The sequence below is a fragment of the Lepisosteus platostomus genome, unplaced genomic scaffold (assembly GCF_059453375.1).
Source record: "Lepisosteus platostomus isolate fLepPlt1 unplaced genomic scaffold, fLepPlt1.hap1 Scaffold_40_H1, whole genome shotgun sequence".
Classification (NCBI taxonomy): domain Eukaryota; kingdom Metazoa; phylum Chordata; class Actinopteri; order Semionotiformes; family Lepisosteidae; genus Lepisosteus; species Lepisosteus platostomus.
Genome location: NW_028291664.1, coordinates 695,001 through 717,500, shown reverse-complemented (window position 1 = coordinate 717,500; position 22,500 = coordinate 695,001). Strand labels below are relative to the sequence as shown.

At 44.8% G+C, this 22,500-nt stretch overlaps 5 non-coding genes and 1 pseudogene across 5 annotated transcripts in view; 1 reads left to right on the top strand and 5 right to left on the bottom strand.

The window, feature by feature from the left end:
* The window catches only part of LOC148634218 (U1 spliceosomal RNA), a 164-nt gene extending 20 nt beyond the window's left edge, over positions 1-144 (bottom strand). Inside the window, exon 1 of the small nuclear RNA XR_015933676.1 lies at positions 1-144. This exon is cut by the window's left edge and continues 20 nt beyond it. This is a non-coding gene — a small nuclear RNA (U1 spliceosomal RNA).
* A 1,807-nt stretch (positions 145-1,951) lies between these two features.
* On the top strand, positions 1,952-2,070 carry LOC148634217 (5S ribosomal RNA). Its single transcript, XR_015933753.1, has one exon. It is a non-coding gene; the product is annotated as a 5S ribosomal RNA (ribosomal RNA).
* A 636-nt stretch (positions 2,071-2,706) lies between these two features.
* Positions 2,707-2,847, bottom strand: LOC148634216 (U1 spliceosomal RNA; annotated as a pseudogene).
* A 635-nt stretch (positions 2,848-3,482) lies between these two features.
* Positions 3,483-3,555, bottom strand: trnar-acg (transfer RNA arginine (anticodon ACG)). Its single transcript has one exon. It is a non-coding gene; the product is annotated as a tRNA-Arg (tRNA).
* Positions 3,556-19,081: 15,526 nt separating this feature from the next.
* On the bottom strand, positions 19,082-19,155 carry trnat-agu (transfer RNA threonine (anticodon AGU)). The gene has a single exon. It is a non-coding gene; the product is annotated as a tRNA-Thr (tRNA).
* Positions 19,156-20,329: 1,174 nt separating this feature from the next.
* Positions 20,330-20,401, bottom strand: trnag-ucc (transfer RNA glycine (anticodon UCC)). The gene has a single exon. It is a non-coding gene; the product is annotated as a tRNA-Gly (tRNA).
* Positions 20,402-22,500: the final 2,099 nt, after the last annotated feature.

The window sequence follows — 22,500 nt, the reverse complement described above, 5'->3', positions numbered from 1 at the left end:
GTCCCCCACTACCAGAAATTATGCAGTCGAGATTCCCACATTTGGGGAATTCGCAGGGGTCAGCACAGCCGGAGTGCAATGGCCGAGCCTCGCCCTGGGTGAACCTCCTTCTTGATCAAGGTATCTCCCCTGCCAGGTAAGTATGAGTTAAACAGGCCCCTGCAAGTGGCCCGCACCCACAGCACAAATCGCGCAGCCTAGGCCACCTCCTCGCCCCGCACGCCACCGCCTCCTGCTGGGCCCACTCTTTCACACACTCACACGCCACACTAACACTCAAAAGTGTGGGCAAAACGAGGAAACGAGCGCGCCGTTTCCTACACATCTGCAGTCGCCGTTGCGCATTCGCAGCATGTCCCGGGATGCAATTCGGCCTCATTTGCATAACTCCAGACCGGCAGATCGCCACGCAAGCTCCCGACGTGCGCCTGCCACACACCGAACAAACCTTTTCAGCAATTTCCAAAAAACGGGCCTGCTCGCCTGCCCACAAGGCTCCGTCTCTTACCTGCTCTCCAGAGCCTGCTGCCTTCTGTGCTTTTCTCTCGGCACCGCTGCAGTGCACACAACTCCTGCAGCGGGAGGGGGGGAGAAAGTTCCCGCGCTCCGCCGCAGGGAAGGCTCGCTCCGTGCGCACACGTCCTTTCGATGCCAGTCCAACAAGTGCTCCGCATTAGCTGCGTCGGGGCTCCGGCGTGTCGCACCTCACCTCACCTCGCACTGCCACCTCCTTGAATGTCTGCCGCTGGGCATGCCCCGCTCTCCTCCGCCTTATCTTATCGCGTGTGAGCACCGACAATGGCCACAATGCCGGGGAATGGCACCTGTAAAGTGTTAATTGGGGCACAGGAACAGCCCGTCTCGTCTCGGGGGGGCCGGCTTCAGAGACAATACAGCAAACACAGCGGGGCGGGGGAAGAAGACGACACCACACATGCGGGTACATTCAGCTCCGGCGGGAACGAGACATTTGTCGGTCTTTTCAAGTGCCGAGAGCCGAGCAATCCTTCACTTGTATCGGTTCTCCCTGGTGACTAGATCTGTCCCTGCGACTCTCGACTGGGCTCACCCCCGGGGCAGCCCAGGAGGTGTGAGCCTGGCCGGCACCCGGATGGGAGATTCCACCCCGGAAAAGCTCCGGTTGCTGCTGCTCCTGCAAGAGGTGTGACTGGGACCAGTAGGGAGCGCTCACCCTGCGGGCTGTGTGGCTCTCTTACGCCCCAGCCTCCTGATGGCGACACTCTGCTGCACAAACAGGCGCCGTCCTTCGGGGGAGGCGTCAAACCGAGGTCCCGACCCTCTTTGGCCATTAGGAAACCCCAGGGCGTCTCTCAAAAAGAGACGCCGGGGGTGTCCCTCTGGTGTTAGTGCTCCCCTTTACCCATCAGTCGGGGTCTCCTCCTAATCCCCGTCTCACCTGTAACAATCAATGACGAGGCCCCCCTGTCCGTGAGATTTAGTACTCGCGCAAGAGACCGGGGGCAGAGCGCGAACGCGGTCCCCCGCCCCCCACAAAGTGCGCGCTCCGGGTTCCCTCTCGGGGCCCTGCAACACAGCGGAAGGGCAGCGAGAAGGAGCCTCTTGCTCTGACGCCGCAAGGCCACAAGAGGGCGGAGGCGCCGCGCGCCCGGCCGACGTGTTGGACCGGTGCGCTTTACGTGCTGAAATAAACACGCGAAAGCCCCGAAATGTTTCCAGAGTGCTGTGCACTGGAGGTTTTTGTCTGGTGAAGACTTGCCTGGTGCTCCTCCGTGCAGATTGTTTGTCCTCCTCCAGTGCGGGACGAGCCAACACAAGGGAGCGCATTCGCCAACATCCAGGCACGCAATGCGATTTGGAAAGCAGCTCCTTTCCAAAGAGTTGCACACGAACGATCCTTCAGTCCCGCTCGGGGGGCACGGAACCCCCGCCACACACAGCTTCAAGTAGCGAGTCAGGCGCCAGGGGTTTCGCTTACGGCCACACCACCCTGAACATGCCCGATCTCGTCTGATCTCGGAAGCTAAGCAGCGTCGGGCCTGGTTAGTACTTGGATGGGAGACTGCCTGGGAATACCAGGTGCTGTAAGCTTTTGCTCTCCCGGCCAGCAGGGGTCGCCGTTGGTGCCGTAGGCTTTGGGAGGAAAACCTGCAGGATGGAAAGGTGATCTATAGCCTCATCTCTAGAGATGTTTTGTTGCTGTGGCATGTGTGTGACCCATATTCAAAAAAAAAAACCCGTCTGTAAAACGAATATCGAAGCTGCCTCTAAATCTGCAAATGAAGATGAGTCGATAAACCACTCGTTTTTCGTATAACTAGACATATATTCATTTGTTACCGATTTCATTCATTGAGCACGGATACAATAGAGGTACAGCCATTCACTGTTTGACATGTCTGCACTGGTACAGAACCCAGCAATCAGAAAACGGGTGAAACTGTCTTTAGACTCAGCATACAGTACCGAGGCCCCCCATGACCAAATAAAGGCTAACCTCGATAATCAGCCTAAAGAACGCAGACTACAGCAAAACGACTGACTTTGAAAAGGGAATGAACGTCCGGAAGGAGTAGTGGAACTAGCTTGAGATGCTTCTCCGGACCCCTAACTAAAAGCCAGCGAGAACCAGCAGCGGCGTCCACTCCTGTTGAACCGGGATCCTTCCGCAGCCACGCAGCTCGTGGTGTCCTAACCCTCCCGTATCTGATTTTGGACCAAGCACATCAGGGGAGAGCGCGAACCCAGTCCCCCACTACCAGAAATTATGCAGTCGAGATTCCCACATTTGGGGAATTCGCAGGGGTCAGCACAGCCGGAGTGCAACGGCCGAGCCTCGCCCTGGGTGAACCGATTCGATTTCGATTTTTAAGAACTTTATTTTCTTTTCACAAAAAAATACAGGACATCACAAATCAGAAAGCTTTACATTAATATACATACTTAAAACAGTATATATGATCACATCTCATTACATTTTGACACGGTAACAGTTACATAGCAACAATTTTCTTTTTTTCTGGTGCAAATCACATTCTTTACTTAAACATGATAATGTTTTTCACAGTTTCTTGAGATATTGACCTATGCTCTCTATTTCCCGTTGACTAATTACAACTGAGTGTCGCATGAGCAGTTACATAAACTTGTCTGGTATATTTGAACACAAGTGCCGTTCTTCAATTAAAACTAACAGTACATTGTCAGGGACATTCAGTTCTATACAAACAAGAGACAGACAAGAGAATATTTCTACCGTTCATGTGGACTACGTGTTGACTTACTGATCGGAATAATTGAAAAGTTCGGGCTCATAGCCGATGCAGTGCGTGCTAATTAGAACAGCAACGCTGAGCTCTCAGCACCGTACTGAGCCCAGGTGTTTTTCTAAAGCTGTCAGGTGCAGTTCATTTACATGAAGGAAATCTCTTACTGGGTACGATTACAATGCAGTAAGTAGCACAGACTACTTAGGGAGTAGCCCGATGCGTTTAAAAACGACCCGAGCCAGGCAGGAGTCGAACCTGCAATCTCCTGATCCGTAGTCAGACGCGTTATCCATTGCGCCACTGGCCCCGGTGTGACACTGCAGGACTGTAACCCAGTGAGATCAGCACTGCAACTAGTAAACTATTACCCCCGGTCCATTCTTTACCAAAAGTGAGAAACACCTGTTTTCTACATTTTGTCTGTTTTAAAACCATATCTTCTGTCTTTTGCACTGATATTCTGATTCATTTCGATTTCAAAGAAAAAAAAAAACATTATCTTCCAAAGCATCATAAAATTGTCCCTTCTTCCAGACTCTACTTCTCTCTTGTAGTAGTACAGCAGACCTTTCCAGGTGAGCAGGTCACAGAGTCCGAAATGAGCTTCCTCCATCAAGCAAAGTACCTGAACATGACTCTGTCTTCATAAAAGTGCCCCTGTAATAAAGAAATTAAATCCGAAATCAAGAGGGCAGTTGCCTACTGAAGTTCAAGAAGTCATCAATTTTAACCTAGCAACACATTAAAGGCTGCATCTATACAAGTACGATTCTAGAAATGCTCACCAGATTACGTTTTAAGAAGGAACTGCGCCTCAGGTTCCGCCGAGATCTTAACTCGGATGGCAGGATTCAGAGTCCGGAGTGCGGACTGATGGCGCACGGAGGGTCCACATACTGTGGATCCCTCAGTGATCTTCCGCGTGTTCAAACAGCCAGCGTGTGACTCCCCTGTCCCCGTGACCTCATTGCTCTGCTCTCGCCTCTGTGCAGCCGAGCCCGACTCATGGTAAAGTGGAAAAAAATATGCCCTCAACGTGAGATTGACTCTGGAGTGAGGATAGACGTTACCTTTTTATCGTTGAACAGGATGTATGTGATGTGGCGACTAGGTTCAATTTTGTATCCTCTTTAAAAGATTAAGGACTGGGGTGAGCGTGATTTACCAACCTTTCAGCTAAGAACCCGACGTGCGCACCGTTTAAGCTGCATAGACTCGGTCGTTTAACTCTTCTCCATTAGCAGGGTTAAGGTTAAAGAAAAAAAACATTGCTGACTTCTTTTTTTTTTGCCAGCTGCTAGCGCTGATTAGCAAGGTTTGTATTTCATGTTTTGCAAGTTGCATCCATTTTAAGAAAAACAAGTCGTGTTAAAGACAGGAAATGAATACTTGCATTTAATTAAGTCTAGCCATAGGCAGTTATCCACTGGGATTCAGACCCAGGGTCTCCTGTTTACTAGACAGGCGCTTTAACCAACTAAGCCACAGCGCCCTGGGAGTGCTGTCCTTTTGCAGCCACTTGGACACACCACTCAGACACATCTGCATTCGGTGTGTGCTCCGCCTGCTCGCTGAGCAAGTTGCCACCTTTACATACAATAGCAACATCGACACCAAGAGAAAGGATGACAAATGGCTTTTATCTGGAACTTTTCATGTCCAAGGAGCTCAATGTGCTTTCTGTGTACAACAGGGCCACTGAACTCCACGCTGGCCACTGAACCACAGCAGTGGCTTGCTGGCTTGACATCTCCCAAGGAAAATGTTGAAATCGCATGTGGAACAGGAAAATGACCCTCGAGTACGAGGGAAAAAAAAGAAAAAGATCATCTGGAGCGCGCCAACCCAGTTGGGACAGCCCAGTTTTGTTGACGAGGTGGCCGAGTGGTTAAGGCGATGGATTGCTAGTCCATTGTGCTTTGCACGCATGGGTTCAAATCCCATCCTTGTTGGTTTCCATGTCTGTTTCCATTCTGTTTTTGATCCCTATTGCTCAATGCACAGTGAAAGCATTGCATACATGTGTCTGACAATGAGAAATGGGCCCCTGAGACAGTCATTTGCCTGTTTCACAAATGATCGTATTTTACTAGAGATTCTGTTTGGGATTCAGATGTGCATTCGGACAGCAATCCCTTTCAAGAAATGATACGTTCTGGATGAGGTCAAAGGTGCATCATTTGGACACTTTGTGGGCTTGAAATACAAAGACAATCATGTTCTATGGTACAAGATAAATACAAAACTTAAGCTTTTATTATAATTAGATTTGTTTATAAAGCATAAGCAAACATTTATTACATTAATATATGTAAAAATAACATTTTAGCATCATACGTTTAGTATATTTAGTCCCTAATGCTGAAAGAAATGATCATAGAACATGACTTCTAACCTTACCTGCTGTGTTTTTGATCCCTATTGCTCAATGCACAGTGAAAGCATTGCATACATGTGTCTGACAATGAGAAATGGGCCCCTGAGACAGTCATTTGCCTGTTTCACAAATGATCGTATTTTACTAGAGATTCTGTTTGGGATTCAGATGTGCATTCGGACAGCAATCCCTTTCAAGAAATGATACGTTCTGGATGAGGTCAAAGGTGCTGGAACACTGTATTTAGGATGTGTTTGCAGTTATTCTGTGTTTCTAGCTTCAACCCAGTGATATATATATATATGCTCACTGATTTTTTGGTACATGCCCAGGGCAATAATCATTATGAGGATTTATTTCCATATGTGCTAGAGGTAGTGTTGTGAAATTCTTCAACACACTGGATCGCAGGTTTAAACCTGCACTCTTACTCCTTAAATACCAACAAATGCAGATATGTGGCAATCATATTGTAGCGGACACTCATTTGCCTGTTTCACAAATGATCATATTTTACTAGAGATTCTGTTTGGGATATGGATGTGCATTCTGACAACAATCTCTTTCAAAAAATGATTTTACCTTATCGCAGCTTTGCCCCTCTTGCCTCTTTGGAAAATATCTCCATCTTGTGGTCGTTGTTGGTAATGTTTAGACAATATCTCCATCTTGTGGTCGTTGTTGGTAATGTCTAGACAATATCTCCATCATGTGGTCGTTGTTGGTAATGTCTTCTTATGCCCTTTTTTATTTCAATTCTTTATTAGTTGATTCTAGAATCTCTACAATAGAGCTGAAAATATCAGTTTTGTAGCAGACAATATGACATTAGTTATAGTCCAATTAAGACTGTATTACCCTGTTTGTAACATAACAAATTAAAATTGATTAAAACTAAGTTTGGAACACCAGGGAACATAAAAAATGATTTTTAGGAAAACCATGAGGTTCTCTGTGTCCGATGCCTGCAAGGGGAGAAAGCTAGAATCCTTTGCTTTTTCAAAATTTGAAAATAAACATCATTTAACAACAGCTTTCATTCCTAGGAGTGAAAAATAACCATTTTTGAAGACATATTAGTTTCTAAAACACTACAATAAAGTTAAAAACATCCGTTTTATATTACTTTTAGTATTTTTAGTGAAATTAGTCATTTATTGCACTATTTTTAATATAATCTCTAATTAAAAGTGAATAGAATTAAGTTTGGAGCAACAAGGAACACAAAAAAAAAAGATTTTAAGGAAAAAAATGATGTCTTCTGTGCCAGGTGCCTGCAAGGGGAGAAAGCTAGAATCCTACCCAGGCTCCTGGAGTTCTGTCCTGGCTAAAGGAGGGTGAATCCATCCCCTTCAAAGCTCCATGAAAAAATGATCATTTAAAATTTGAAAAAAAAAACATCATATAACAACAGTTTTCATTCATAGGAGTGAAAAACAACCATTTTTGAAGACATATTAGTTTCTAAAACACTACAATAAAGTTGAAAACATCCGTTTTATATTACATTAATTTTTGTGAAATTAGTCATTTATTGCACTATTTTTAATAAAATCTCTAATTAAAAGTGATTAAAATTAAGTTTGGAACAACAAGGAACACACAAAAAAAAAGATTTTAAGGAAAAAAATATTGTCTTCTGTGCCAGGTGCCTGCAAGGGGAGAAAGCTAGAATCCTACCCAGGCTCCTGGAGCTCTGTCCTGGCTAAAGGAGGGTGAATCCATCCCATTCAAAGCTCCATGAAAAAATGATATTTTTAAATTTGAAAAAAAAAAAAACATTATAGAACAACATCTCTTGGTCCACAGAGTGCAAAAATCCAACTTTGAAGAAAATCCATTGACTGATCCCCGAATCCTGAAGTTTCTTCGCATGATATCGGGCTTGCAACCACTTTCTGGAAAATTTTCAGCTCCATTGTAGAGATACTAGAATCAACTAATAGAGAATTAAAATAAAAAAGGGCATAAGAAGACATTACCAACAACGACCACAAGATGGAGATGTTGTCTAGACATTACCAACAACGACCACAAGATGGAGATATTGTCTAGACATTACCAACAACGACCACAAGATGGAGATATTTTCCAAAGAGGCAAGAAGGGCAAAGCTGCGATAAGGTAAAATCATTTTTTGAAAGAGATTGTTGTCAGAATGCACATCCGTATCCCAAACAGAATCTCTAGTAAAATATGATCATTTGTGAAACAGGCAAATGAGTGTCCGCTACAATATGATTGCTACATATCTGCATTTGTTGGTATTTAAGGAGTAAGAGTGCAGGGGGTTTAAACCTGCGATCCAGTGTGTTGAAGAATTTCACAACACTACCTCTAGCACATATGGAAATAAATCCTCATAATGATTATTGCCCTGGGCATGTACCAAAAAATCAGTGAGCATATACATATATCGCTGTGTTGAAGCTAGAGACACAGAATAAGTGCAAACACATCCTAAATACAGTGTTCCTGCACCTTGACCTCATCCAGAATGTATCGTTTTTTGAAAGCGATTGCTGTCAGAATGCACAACTGAATCCCAAACAGAATCTCTAGTCAAATATGATCATTTGTGAAACAGGCAAATGAGTCTCTCAGGTGCCCATTGCTCATTTTCAGACACATTTATGCAATACTTTCACCATGCGTTGAGCAATAGGGATTAAAGATACCAGAGGTAAGGTTTAAAAGTGATTCTGAGGTGCAACACATCAGCGAAACAGCTAGGCATCTGAAATGCGGGGTTTGAGAGCCCTTCAGGGAACACCGTACCCTAAAGGTACCAGAAGTCCACTAGTATAAGCATTAAGTCACTGTCAGCCCTGTTGCAATGTAATTGCTACATATCTTCATTTCTTTGGTTTTTAAGGAGTAAGAGTGCAGGGGGTCTAAATCTGCGATCCAGTGTGTTGAAGTATTTCACAACACTACCTGTAGCCCGTCTGGAAATAAATCCTCATTCTGATTATTGACCTGGGCATGTACCAATAAATCACTGAGTATATATATATATCACTGTGTTGAAGCTAGAGACCTGTATGTAATAATATGATGCTAAAATGTTATTTTCACATGTAAGAAAACCGGCTCAGGGACGCCAAATATGTAATGTTGCCATAGCAAAATTAAATGTAGGGGGTCTCTGAAGGCACCAGTTCTGTAGGGTTTGGGCATTTACTGAGACAATTATTAATTGTAGCAGTAAATCACAAAGTTGATTCTTTTGATAGCTTTAGAATCCAACCATGTGACATAACTCAAACAACGCGCACACACAGGTACTAATACACGAGGATACATTTATTAATACATAAAATATGCATGTAAACCTAACAGATCTTATCAAGAGGGTTATCAGAATACAAAAGATATATATTCAGTCAGTTACGAAGTGTTACACATATCAAGAGGACATACGTTCAGTATATCATTCATTAAGACCGTTTCGTTAATGAACTTGGTTATAACTTCTACATTAGATACTCAAACAAGTACATAACTCTTAGGAATTAAATTGATATCAACTGGTTGGGATAACAATTGAATTCTCGAGCTGTAATGCATTGAAGTTGAATACTCATCCAATCTTTGGGGATTCAGATCTTCCTGCGGGCACAAAGAAACAGTTGCAGGCTGTTGCTGTCCAATCCGCGCTCTCTGGCTCCGTGCCAGGCTGTGCTGTGCGGCTTGCGACGCTGCACTGCTGATGCTCACTGTTGGCTTTAACTAGCAAAGTTTGTGCACAGGAGAAAAGATGACTGTGGGTCCCAGCAAGTCAGGAAGAGGACCGGTTCGTTTCTGATGAAGAGCTAGTTCTGAATAGTGATTCAGCTGTCCACAGTTCCGACCTGTTCACGAGGCCTGCTGCTGGTGCTAACCTCGGGTGGATCCTCTGGTTATTCTCTGGCAACCTCCGCTCTAGACTCTTAGAACAAAGGAAAGTTCTGGCACTCTTACACACTGGCCGTTCCGTGGTTGTCCGGGCTGAGTCTCAGGATGGTCAGGAGGCGCGCTGCGAGAATGTCCTGCCCTTGGGAGCCTTCTGCTCCTGGGCCGTCCTGCCCTGGAATTCTCCTTTGAATTCCCTTTAGAATTGTCCACAGAATCCTCTGAATCCTCCCTTCTGAATCTTACTGAATCTCACAGGCTCTCTGTGTTGCCTGTTTTTACCTGGAGGAACTTCAGCTCATTGATTGGCTGAAAGTTCCATGGGCATCAGAGTCCCACGTGGGTTACTCGGCCCTACCAGTCCCTGATTGATTGATCAAGGTGAGATATGAGTCACTTAGTCCTGACACTTAGTAATGCAGTCCAGATGTCCAACTGGCACTCCCTAGACAGATAGGCGCCAATGGATGACCATTGATCATGAAAGCCAGGCTTAGCTAAGTGCATCCCCCTTTGGGAGCTGTCCTAGGACCTTAAATCACCCTGCAGAACAGTTTCTCTGTGGCTGCACCACAGAGATGAACAGAGAAATGGGGCCTCATTTGGGAAGGCTCAGAACACTTAATTCTGCCTTATTAATAAGCCTCGCCGCTACATATCCCCCCTTTTTGAAGGTCATGAGGTCCTGAGGCGTTGTTGCCTTCAAAACAAAACAGAGTTAAGTGATGTCCCTTGCCATTAGAACATTAATCTTAAATGTCCACATTACTCCTCGAGAATTCATACCGGAACCAGCATTGGATACAAACAGGATGAATAACATCTGGAGTATGTATAAACACGGTAGGAGACATTATCTAAGTCTAGGAATTACACATCAGGAAGTTCACTGTCAATATCTGATACCTCTGTAGTACATATTTGGGGAGAAATCACTTCCTTTCTTTTGACATGCTACCTTTGACTCATTCATGCTACCCAGATTACATTTTGATGCAAGAGTACAGCATTCAGAGTACACTGTCAGTCATGATCCAGCTTCCCAGCAGCAGTGTTACAATAACAACAGTTCCTGTTCCCAGCCCCGCGATAAACCACAACACCTGTGTTGGGTATCTGCTTGGGTGGTTTGGAGGTTTGTTCCATTAAAGCAAACTAACTACCTGTACCTCTTCAGGGCTTACTGTTTCTTGGATTTCTATCCAATTCAATAGTGTGGCACCTGAAGGCATCCATGACCTCAAGTTTGGTCTTATGTTGTCTGGTTCCAGACCGTACAGTGTTAAGTTACCATGCTGTACTATGGCCTCCTCGGGAACTTGCAGGAAAACTGTTTGATTAGGTAGCTGCATTGTGGTAGCTGTATCATGCCTGTCACAAGTCATAGTGTCAGTTAAATGTGGTGTGCTGACCAGCCATTTACTTCCTACCTGCTCTTCATGGGGTTCATTAACCTCCCTCTGCTCGTTAGTAGCTTTACACCCTTCATTGGTGAATCGTTTAGACACAGCCAATGGATAGCTTTGGTAGCCATACCCATCTCAAGATTTGGAACCAAATTCAATCTTGGATTGCCTTCTGGGTGAGCTATGAGCGATGGGGTTAATGTCACATACTCCTCTACTGAGAAGAGTGGAATCAAGTGGGTTGGGAATCGTGCCGTGGTTAGACTAGCTACAGTGGCACTAAGCTCCCTTAATAGGTCTTGTGTCAACATTCTGGCCTGTTGCACACAAGCATAAACCCACTGTATAACACCAACAATCATGTCCACTGGTTGGGGAATAAGGTTTAACCCTGTTGCATAGGAAATTGCCTGTAGGGTTTTCCCTAAGCTTTCCAACTTTTGCTGCTGTCGATACAGTCTGTCACTACCCTCCGGCATCTCTGACCCCTGCCTTCTTGGGGCAGTCAGGGTGAGAGTGCCAGTAGCACACAAACCTACCAGAAAAAAGCAAACGTGCAACAGTGGCGGCAGCAATCAGTCCTCCCAAAAGTCTTTTCGGGTGGCTGATCCCAGTCATCTCCTTCTGAGTGACTGTCGCCTTTCTAAGCTGGCGCAGCGTGTACATGGTGTCTTTCTCAGTATGCCCTGTGGCATCTTGGGCACCAACATCCTGGAAATATGGGGAGATCTGACGCAGCTGCTGATGCTGCTCCTCCTTTTCCAGGGCATCTGCTTTTTCGATTTGTTCATGCCTGTGCTCTAGGAACCCTGCAGGGGGTGGTGCAGCGGTAGAGCATGCCTGACCCTCGGCTGAGTGGTCATCTGGAGCACCTGAGTGATCTGGGATTGTTACCCCATTCTCACTGTTCAGGTCCACCCTGCACACTTCCTGATTGAGGAATCCCTCTATCGGCATGTTTACAATCGTTCGCTGGGCGTGGGTGTAGGACACCTGCTCGCTCCCCCCTTCCCTTGCTAGGGGTTCAGGGAGCTGCCCCAGCACTGGGATAGCTAGTTCACTGTCTTTGAACTTACTATCACTCACCAGGCCCATGTCAGTGCAGGCGGGGATTCTGACACCCCTCTTTGCGATGTCCTGCACTGGCAGGCGGGTGACTTGACCATCCAGCTCCAGTCTGGCTGAACCACTGTTGGTCAGACTCAGACTGACAGACTGAGCTGGTGGCTGTAAGAAAACCGGCTCGGCTTTCATTCCCTGTCCCTTCTGGGGGACTGGGTGTGTTGGCAACCCTGCCGTTGAGGCAGGAACAATCAGGTCAGTCTCACTCACTACCTGGTAGTTGTGAGAAATAATGTTACCTGACTGCAGGTTCCCTGGGTCACAGCAGAGGGAATCGGCATCTGGGATCAGGTGTGTCCACAGCGCAGTAGTCTCAGCGTCCAGCTGGACCTCCTGTCTAACCTGTGAATGTTGCACCAGGGGCACCTGGCGGTGGCCCTGTGACAGCTGCTCAAGCAGATCCTTACTAATAGAGGACCTCTCAGGGCTAAGGGTGAGGGCTACATCACCAACCTGCTCTCCTGCCATCTGGATCCCTTCCACCACTGCAGGGTGGTGTTCCTGACCCCTCTTGGGTGCCAGGGTGCACAGGGAAAGCTCCTTTTCATCGCCAGGTGGGGAGATCTGCTCCTCTTTAGGGATGTAAAAGGTGTGTGCTTTACCTGGTGGATCAGGCGGCTGCTTGGAGCACCGCTCCTGTGGCATGGAGGCTGTTGGGACCTTGGCCGGGACACGACTTCCCTGTATATCCGGGGAACAAGGAAATATTTTTATTTCTTGTCCAGAGGGAACAGAAGGAATCTCCACATAGGCTTCTGTGTTTGGTGGGCACTGTGTGAGCACAGTCTGCCTCTTGGCCCCCCTTTCCTTCTGTACAGAAGGCTTAGGAGCCTTGACCTGTTTCCACACTTTGCCTTTCTGGTGATCCACCAAAGGTTCCTCTCTGAGTCGCATGCCCTTTTCTTTTTCAACCCGTTTGAGCTTGCCGTGTGACATCAAACACCTTTCAACCTCAGTGTCAATCAGTGTCTCACAGTGTAAGACATCTCCCATGGCAGCCTTGAGGTAAAAGCTTCTTGCTTTTCCTCTGTGTTTTACTGCCTGCTCTGTGACTTCAGGGGTGGAGTCAGCACTCACTTGGGAGTGGCTGAATTCATCCAGGCAGGAACCCTTCTGCTCAATCAGATAGACTGAGGGAGGGAGAGGGGGCGGGTCTCCGCCTCCTCCAGTGGAGAGTATCAGCTCATTCACGCTTCCGGCAGCCTTGGGGAGCGGTTGTCCCTGTCCTAATAAAGCTTGTTCAAGCCTGGCCAGGCGGGTGGCTACTGAATCCTTTTGTTCAGCTTTATCTAGCCCTTTCCCTCCCCCGGTGTTCTCATGGCACTTAGGACGCTGGGTGTGGTCCTGTGTGCATGCTTTGGAACGGGGCTTAGCCAGCTCAGGAGCCTGTGCTCCTTCGAGCAGGGGGGAATTAACCCTGCTGGCTCTGACGGCAAACACAGTCACTTTAACAGCTTTTTGCTCAGAGCGACTTTGGACATCATACTCCCAGGCTTTCTGCACGAATCTCTTAATATCAGTCATTTTCATGGTCTGTGCATCTGTATGCATTAAGATCATCTTTCTGACTGACGGGTGGAGATTCGCAATGAATAAACCCTTGAAATGTGTGTTCTCTTCGCAACCCTCATCATTTCGCCCTGCAAAATAAGTTCGTCTAAGTCTCTCGTAATATTCGCGAGGGGACTCTGCTCTCTTGTGCTTAATGTTAAGAGCGGCGGCTATCGCAGCAGTCGGGTCAATAAACGCACTGTATTCTTCGATAAGTGCTTGACAAAGCTGCTCAAAATCATTACAGACTTCTTTCATCTGCCTAGCCATCCACTCATGTACAGCTCTGCTGGTAGTTTTCCTGACCAGAAACACTTTCTCCTGTTCTGTGGCGTTTGGCAGATACTGCAGGGTATACCTGAGGTCCTGAATATAACTCTCGATATTATTCTTTGACACTGCGGGGTCAAATCTCTCTATGTCCTTCGCTAGCTCTCTCAGAGAATGGAGATTTATCCTTCTAGCTTCTCCGCTGACGGAGATATGGAAGAGATCGTGGTCAGACCTGTCGCTGCTAGAGAGAGTGCTTAATAGCGACTCGAATTCAGACCTTTTAGCAACCATCGTTAAACTTAAAGAGTATTACGTTTAAGTACGAAATCACAGTTTTACCACAGAAAACCACAAGATCAAGTATGCAATCAACCCGGTAGATCGCAAAAGATCACAAAACAATCAAGCACTGCTTAAAGAGCAAGGGGAACTTTTTTTTTCTTTCGGCTTTCAGCACACCGTATTGTTGTGTATGAAACCCGCGGCGTTTTATATTGAATTATTCCGCTTGGTTGACTCATTTCAGTCTTGCCACGCCCACCCAGGGACGCCAAATAATGTAAGAAAACCGGCTCAGGGACGCCAAATATGTAATGTTGCCATAGCAAAATTAAATGTAGTGGCTCTCTGAAGGCACCAGTTCTGTAGGGTTTGGGCATTTACTGAGACAATTATTAATTGTAGCAGTAAATCACAAAGTTGATTCTTTTGATGGCTTTAGAATCAAACCATGCGACATAACTCAAACAACGCGCACACACAGGTACTAATACACGAGGATACATTTATTAATACATAAAATATGCATGTAAACCTAACAGATCTTATCAAGAGGGTTATCAGAATACAAAAGATATATATTCAGTCAGTTACGAAGTGTTACACATATCAAGAGGACATACGTTCAGTATATCATTCATTAAGACCGTTTCGTTAATGAACTTGGTTATAACTTCTACATTAGATACTCAAACAAGTACATAACTCTTAGGAATTAAATTGATATCAACTGGTTGGGATAACAATTGAATTCTCGAGCTGTAATGCATTGAAGTTGAATACTCATCCAATCTTTGGGGATTCAGATCTTCCTGCGGGTACAAAGAAACAGTTGCAGGCTGTTGCTGTCCAATCCGCGCTCTCTGGCTCCGTGCCAGGCTGTGCTGTGCGGCTTGCGACGCTGCGCTGCTGATGCTCACTGACCGGCTAGTTAGTGTTGGCTTTAACTAGCAAAGTTTGTGCACAGGAGAAAAGATGACTGTGGGTCCGAGCAAGTCAGGAAGAGGACCGGTTCGTTTCTGATGAAGAGCTAGTTCTGAATAGTGATTCAGCTGTCCACAGTTCCGACCTGTTCACGAGGCCTGCTGCTGGTGCTAACCTCGGGTGGATCCTCTGGTTATTCTCTGGCAACCTCCGCTCTAGACTCTTAGAACAAAGGAAAGTTCTGGCACTTGGACACACTGGCCGTTCCGTGGTTGTCCGGGCTGAGTCTCAGGATGGTCAGGAGGCGCGCTGCGAGAATGTCCTGCCCTTGGGAGCCTTCTGCTCCTGGGCCGTCCTGCCCTGGAATTCTCCTTTGAATTCCCTTTAGAATTGTCCACAGAATCCTCTGAATCCTCCCTTCTGAATCTTACTGAATCTCACAGGCTCTCTGTGTTGCCTGTTTTTACCTGGAGGAACTTCAGCTCATTGATTGGCTGAAAGTTCCATGGGCATCAGAGTCCCACGTGGGTTACTCGGCCCTACAAGTCCCTGATTGATTGATCAAGGTGAGATATGAGTCACTTAGTCCTGACACTTAGTAATGCAGTCCAGATGTCCAACTGGCACTCCCTAGACAGATAGGCGCCAATGGATGACCATTGATCATGATAGAAAGGCTTAGCTAAGTGCATCCCCCTTTGGGAGCTGTCCTAGGACCTTAAATCACCCTGCATGAATAGTCTCTCTGTGGCTGCACCACAGAGATGAACAGAGAAATGGGGCCTCATTTGGAAAGGCTCAGAACACTTAATTCTGCCTTATTAATAAGCCTCGCCGCTACACACATATATTAATGTAATAAATGATTGCTTATGCTTTATAAATAAATCTAATTAAAATAAAAGCTTAAGTTTTGTATTTATCTTGTACCATAGAACATGATTTTCTTTGTATTTCAAGCCCACAAAGTGTCCAAATGTTCTATGATCATTTCTTTCATCATTAGGGACTAAATATACCAAACGTATGATGCTAAAATCCTGAAAAAAGGATAGGCTCCATTTCGTCAGTAGATTGGAGTCCAAAACTGATTTGGGTCAATATACATTACCTTTGAAGATAAGGTACAGTCTACTGTAGGGAACCATCAACTTAGAAAGCATTGGCCTTCCCTGGGGGTCAGGTAGGTGCAAAAGATAAACCTTTATCCTATCTTTATCTTAAGATAAGTGGCCAAGCAGTATTTTTCCAAGTTTCACCAAGCTCATCATGTTGCCATAGTAGACAAAGTTCTATAAAATGTTAAATAACTTTAGAAAAAAGCATCTTGGTCTTTCAGTACTGTACAAGGTGAATTAAACTGTCCCTGGTAATAAAAAGTAATTAGAAGCATCCCAGAAACTTTATCTCTAGAAACATTAGCTGTTTTATATCATGTAATTTAGTGTGATGTTGTCAGAATTCAAGGACATTATCACACACAGAAATTGGTTCAGTTAAATCTAAAAAACACAGCTAAACATGGGTTTAAATGTAAAATAGAAGTCTTACCTCTTGTCAAAAGATTTAATTCAAGAAGCGATGTAATAAATGATTGCTTATGCTTTATAAACAAATCTAATTAAAATAAAAGCTTAAGTTTTGTATTTATCTTGTACCATATAACATGGTTTTCTTTGTATTTCAATCCCACAAAGTGTCCAAATGACGCACTACATGATATAAGGAAGATTATCACATGCATATCGGTATTATCTTTCTTACGAAAATGCATTCCTTTCATTACCTTTTACTTTTTAAAATGAACTCAAATTGTGTATAATGTAATAATTTAAGTAGAATAGATTCTAACAATATAATGATCCAGTGTGTTGCACTACTTCACTGCTTCACTGCTCTATGCCGTCTGGAAATAAATCCTCAGACTGCTCACTGCCCTGGGCTTGTACCAATAAATTACAGGAGCACGTCTATATATCACTGCGTTGAAGCAGAAGACACACAATCACTGCAAACACATCCTAAATACAGTGTTCCAACACCTTTGACCTCATCCAGAACGTATCATTTATTGAAAGGGATTGCTGTCAGAATGCACATCTGAATCCCAAACAGAATCTCTAGTAAAATACGATCATTTGTGAAACAGGCAAATGACTGTCTCAGGGGCCCATTCCTCATTGTCAGACATATGTATGCAATGCTTTCACCGTTCATTGAGCAATAGGGATTAAAAACACCGCAGGTAAGGTTAGATGTCATGTTCTATGATCATTTCTTTCAGCATTAGGAACTAAATATACTAAACGTATGATACTAAAATGTTTTTTCACATATATTAATGTAATAAATGATTGCTTATGCTTTATAAATAAATCTAATTAAAATAAAAGCTTAAGTTTTGTATTTATCTTGTACCATAGAACAAGATTTTCTTTGTATTTCAAGCCCACAAAGTGTCCTTTGATCTCTATTCTGTGGTAATCCACAATGACCCCGTTCTTCAGGTGATTCATCATGTCCTCCCTCGTCTGTTGAGAGGCCATCCCGATCTCTTCTGCCGTGGCATGCTTCATACACGCTCTCTTGAAGTGAGCAGGAAGCTGATCAAAAGTATTCAGGCACATCTTGCACACCAGGGGAATCCTCGCGGGTTTCCTTTGAAAATAAATAATACCATCTGTGTATAGAAACAAGCTAAGACTGATTTCTTAAATTATCCTTAAAATTCTCTCTCATAGTTTGAGCATAATGATTTTATTGCATTTATATAAGAATTGCTCATTGCTCCAAAATAAATAATGGTTTCATAAAAAAGTGAACACTTACTTGGTCTCAGTCACAGACTTTCCAATAGAAGCCATTGTGGAGTTCAGCAACTGCAGGTCCTAGAAGTGGGGAAGGAATTTTAAAAGAGAAATTGAATTACAATACAGAAGGAATGGCTGAGGGTTCACTGAAATATATAAATATACAAATTCCAAAGACTGAGTCCATATAGAAACAACTACTTTTCATTTTCAGTATAAGAAAAAAAAACATTATCTTCCAAAGCATCATAAAATTGTCCCTTCTTCCAGACTCTACTTCTCTCTTGTAGTAGTACAGCAGACCTTTCCAGGTGAGCAGATCACAGAGTCCGAAATAAGCTTCCTCCATCAAACAAAGTACCTGAACATGACTCTGTCTTCATAAAAGCGCCCCTGTAATAAAGAGATTAAATCCAAAATCAAGAGGGCAGTTGCCTACTGAAATACAAGAAGTCATCAATTTTAACCTAGCAACACATTAAAGGCTGCATCTATACAAGTGCGATTCTAGAAATGCTCACCAGATTACGTTTTAAGAAGGAACTGCGCCTCAGGTTCCGCTGAGATCTTAACTCGGATGGCAGGATTCAGAGTCCGGAGTGCGGACTGATGGCAAACGGAGGGTCCACATACTGTGGATCCCTCAGTGATCTTCCGCGTATTCAAACCGCCAGCGTGTGACTCCCCTGTCCCTGTGACCTCATTGGTCTGCTCTCTCCTCTGTGCAGCCGAGCCCGACTCACGGTAAAGTGAAAAAAAAGATGCCCTCAACGTGAGATTTACTCTGGAGCGAGGATAGATGTTACCTTTTTATCATTGAACAGGATGTATGTGATGTGGCGACTAGGTTCAATTTTGTATCCTCTTTAAAAGATTAAGGACTGGGGTGAGTGTGATTTACCACCCTTTCAGCTAAGAACCCGACTTGCGCATCATTTAAGCTGCATAGACTCGGTCGTTTAACTCTTCTCCATTAGCAGGGTTAAGGTTAAAGAAAAAAACATTGCTGACTTCTTTTTTTTTTGCCAGCCGCTAGCGCTGATTAGCAAGGCTTGTATTTCATGTTTTGCAAGTTGCATCCATTTTAAGAAAAACAAGTCGCGTTAAAGACAGGAAATGAATACTTGCATTTAATTAAGTCTAGCCGTAGGCGGTTGTCTGTAAGGACCAGTTCTGTTTGAGAAGACACAACAAAGAAGGCACCGCTGGGATTCGAACCCAGGATCTTCTGTTTACTAGGCAGGCGCTTTAACCAACTAAGCCACGGCGCCCCAGGAGTGCTGTCCTTTTGCAGCCACTTGGACACACCACTCAGACACATCTGCATTCGGTGTGTGCTCCGCCTGCTTGCTGAGCAAGTTGCCACCTTTACATACAATAGCAACATCGACACCAAGAGAAAGGATGACAAATGGCTCTTATCTGGAACTTTTCATGTCCAAGGAGCTCAATGTGCTTTCTGTGTACAACAGGGCCACTGAACTCCACACTGGCCACTGAACCACAGCAGTGGCTTGCTGGCTTGACATCTCCCAAGGAAAATGTTGAAATCACATGTGGAACAGGAAAATGACCCTCGAGTACGAGGGAAAAAAAAGAAAAAGATCATCTGGAGCGCGCCAACCCATGTCCGGACAGCCCAGTTTCGTCGACAAGGTGGGTGAGTGGTTAAGGTGATGGACTGCTAATTCATTGTGCTCTGCAGTCATGGGTTCAAATCTCATTCTCGTCGCTTTCCATGTCCGACACATGTGCCTGTTTGACGTCGGCCCTCCTGTTGCTTGCTCCGGTGCTAGAGCCGTACATTGTCTAGCGGTGGCTGAACATGGTATAGTAGGCCAACGTCGGTATCGAGCAGTGACAGTAACAGTACTTACTGCGCCCCATAAGAAATCGTTTGTCCCTGTTCAAAAGAGATTGTGCGATGTCCTGCGGCGTTCGTAAAGCAAACCTTTGACAGTTTGAAAAGAGGAATTTATTCTGCTTCCTGTGCGTGCAGTAGTTACAAAGTTGAACGTCTTTACACGATCTGCTGCAGTTTTCAGTGGGCGGGCTTTGTCAGATGGCTTGAAAAAACGCACTGTGTTTCGGCTGAACTCCACACTCATGAGCAGTGTCCTGCATGTTTTCTGTGTATAGCTGTCTTTTAACGCATACAGAATTCATTTGAAATCATTGATTTCTCCAATTAACAAGGGTCCCTTTTTGAACCTGCGAGAAGCATTCTTTCAATGTAACAGATTTACTCCGGGGAAAGCCAGCATGACATTGAGAGTAGCTCAAGCTTTCAGCACCCATATCGGACTGCGTGTATGCAGACACCACTCAGAATCCCCTGTAAGATTCTCCCTCAATTCCGTTTTTCAGTGCTTTAGCTCTTTCAAAAGGCTTCGCTTTGCTAGTCACAATCCAAGGCTCATGATGGCATTTGAAAACTTTCACCACTGCGTTGGCCGGGAATCGAACCCGGGTCAACTGCTTGGAAGGCAGCTATGCTCACCACTATACCACCAACGCATGCCCACAGGAAGTCTGCAGGACACCACCAGAGAATGCTTTTTTTAAAATTTTTTTTATTAAACATAGAATTTACAAATACAAATACAACAAGAGGATCAGAGTCATGTACAAGAGAAAAAAAATGCAGCAGAAAAAAGCATTTAACTACCAGAGGTAATTAAGTAATTATGTGATCAAATTGTATATTTTACACGTATCATATCTTGCTTTAATATTTCTCAATTATTTATAAACTTTAGTTTCAACATGCATGCGTTTCCTGTAAAAAATAAAACTCAGCACACAGTTTTTCTTTTAACAACATTTCGAGTACCTCTGGCATTCATGAAAAAGACATACACAAAAGCAAATAACTAACTCTAAGACTGTCTAAACTATTGAGTTTTTCAAAGAACCAGAACTATAACAGTCCTTAACACTTAACTACACCATTCCAAACTAACACTAAAGAAACACTAGTATATACTGGTATAACAAATAAAACCAAACATAATCATTAACTGAGCAGTCACTGGGAGCAAATCTCCTTCCCGTCCACAAAGGCCCTCGCTCCCACAAAGTAGGCTCTCCTCCCCTCTCTTCTGGCAGCTTCAACCTGGGGCCACAGCTGGTTCCTGGTACTCCTGTCCGCAGCAGACAGGTCCTCTGCAAACCTCAGTTTGTTCCCATTCAAATACTCATTCCCCCTCGCCGCTCGCCACAGCATGTCCCTCGCCGTCCTCTTGGTGAACTGTATTATAATCGATCTGGGGAGCACTTGCCCAGACATGTTCGCTCTCCCGAGCTTGTGAACAAAGTCAATGGCCGATATTACGTCCTCCTGGTCCGGCAGGGTCCTTTTACAGATACCCTTCACTGTTGCAACAAGGTCCTTATCACGTTCCTCTTTAACTCCAAATAATTTTAAATTCCATCATCGACGGTATCTATCTACATCGTTCACTTTCAATTCAAGTTCTTTAATATGCTTTTCTTGTTTGGTATTTACTTGTTTAAGAACTTTTACTTCACTCTTTAAGTCTTCAACCTCTTTAAACACACAGTCCATGGACTTTTTAAGACTTTCGATTGCGACTGTATTAGATCAAGTCATTTCCTTCAGCTCACCCATGCTCTGTGCCATCATGTTGAAGATGTTGGTCTGGAGCTCCTCCAGCGTCAGGTCGCCCCTTCCTCTCTTGGCTGCCGGGGTTTTCACAGGTGTGCTGGGCAGGGACTCCGGCTCTTCCTCTGGCAGCTGAGTCTCACTTGGGCTGCGAGCGCTCGCGTACGAGCGCATCTCCAGCACTCTTTCCACGTCCCCTCCAGCTGGTTCACTTTTCCCTTTAGTTGCCATCAATTTTCTTGTAGTGCTATACATATACGATTGAGGTATCTTAGATTTCTCCTTCGAAGACCCAGCACTCTCTTTTCTTTTCCCAGTGTTACTCATATCGAAATTCTTAAACCTAAAAAAAATCATTTTTTTTTCTTTCAGTTATAACTGAAGTTTAAACAACTACTGTTAAGTCCTTATTTTTCAGTAGTCAAAAAAAGCAAAAATTAACATTCAGGTCATGAAAAACTCAAAAAAAACTCCTCAACCACTAAACTTTACCTCCCACCTGAGCGCCATCTTGAAAGCCCCTACCACCAGAGAATGCTCACGATTTCGGAAGCTGTCTCCGGGACGTTCTGATTCCGCACATCCTGAATAAATCATGATATAGTTAGTTGCTGTAGCTAGACGTTCAAATTAGTTTCATGGCCAGATGGACTGTTTCCTCCAGCGGTATAGTATTGCAGTGAGACAGCACGATGCCTGCAAGACTATGTCACGCTAAACGCCACAGATTTCCGAGGGATAGGGTTAGGGTTAGGCTCTTATTATGGCGATTGTGGCCGTCTGCTCTGCGAGTCCTCGGTCTCCGGCCGTCTGATTGGTGCTCTTTTCTTTGGGGGGCGGAAAGTATCCGGCCGCAGGGGATCTTGGGACCTCGCTTTGCATAGCGGCTTCCCAGAGTGCGTCGTTTCCTGCACACTGTGGCCGGGTGTTTTCTGAGTTATTGCACGGATTGGGCACGCCCGCAAGCCGAGAGCCGCAGGCGATGAGCCCG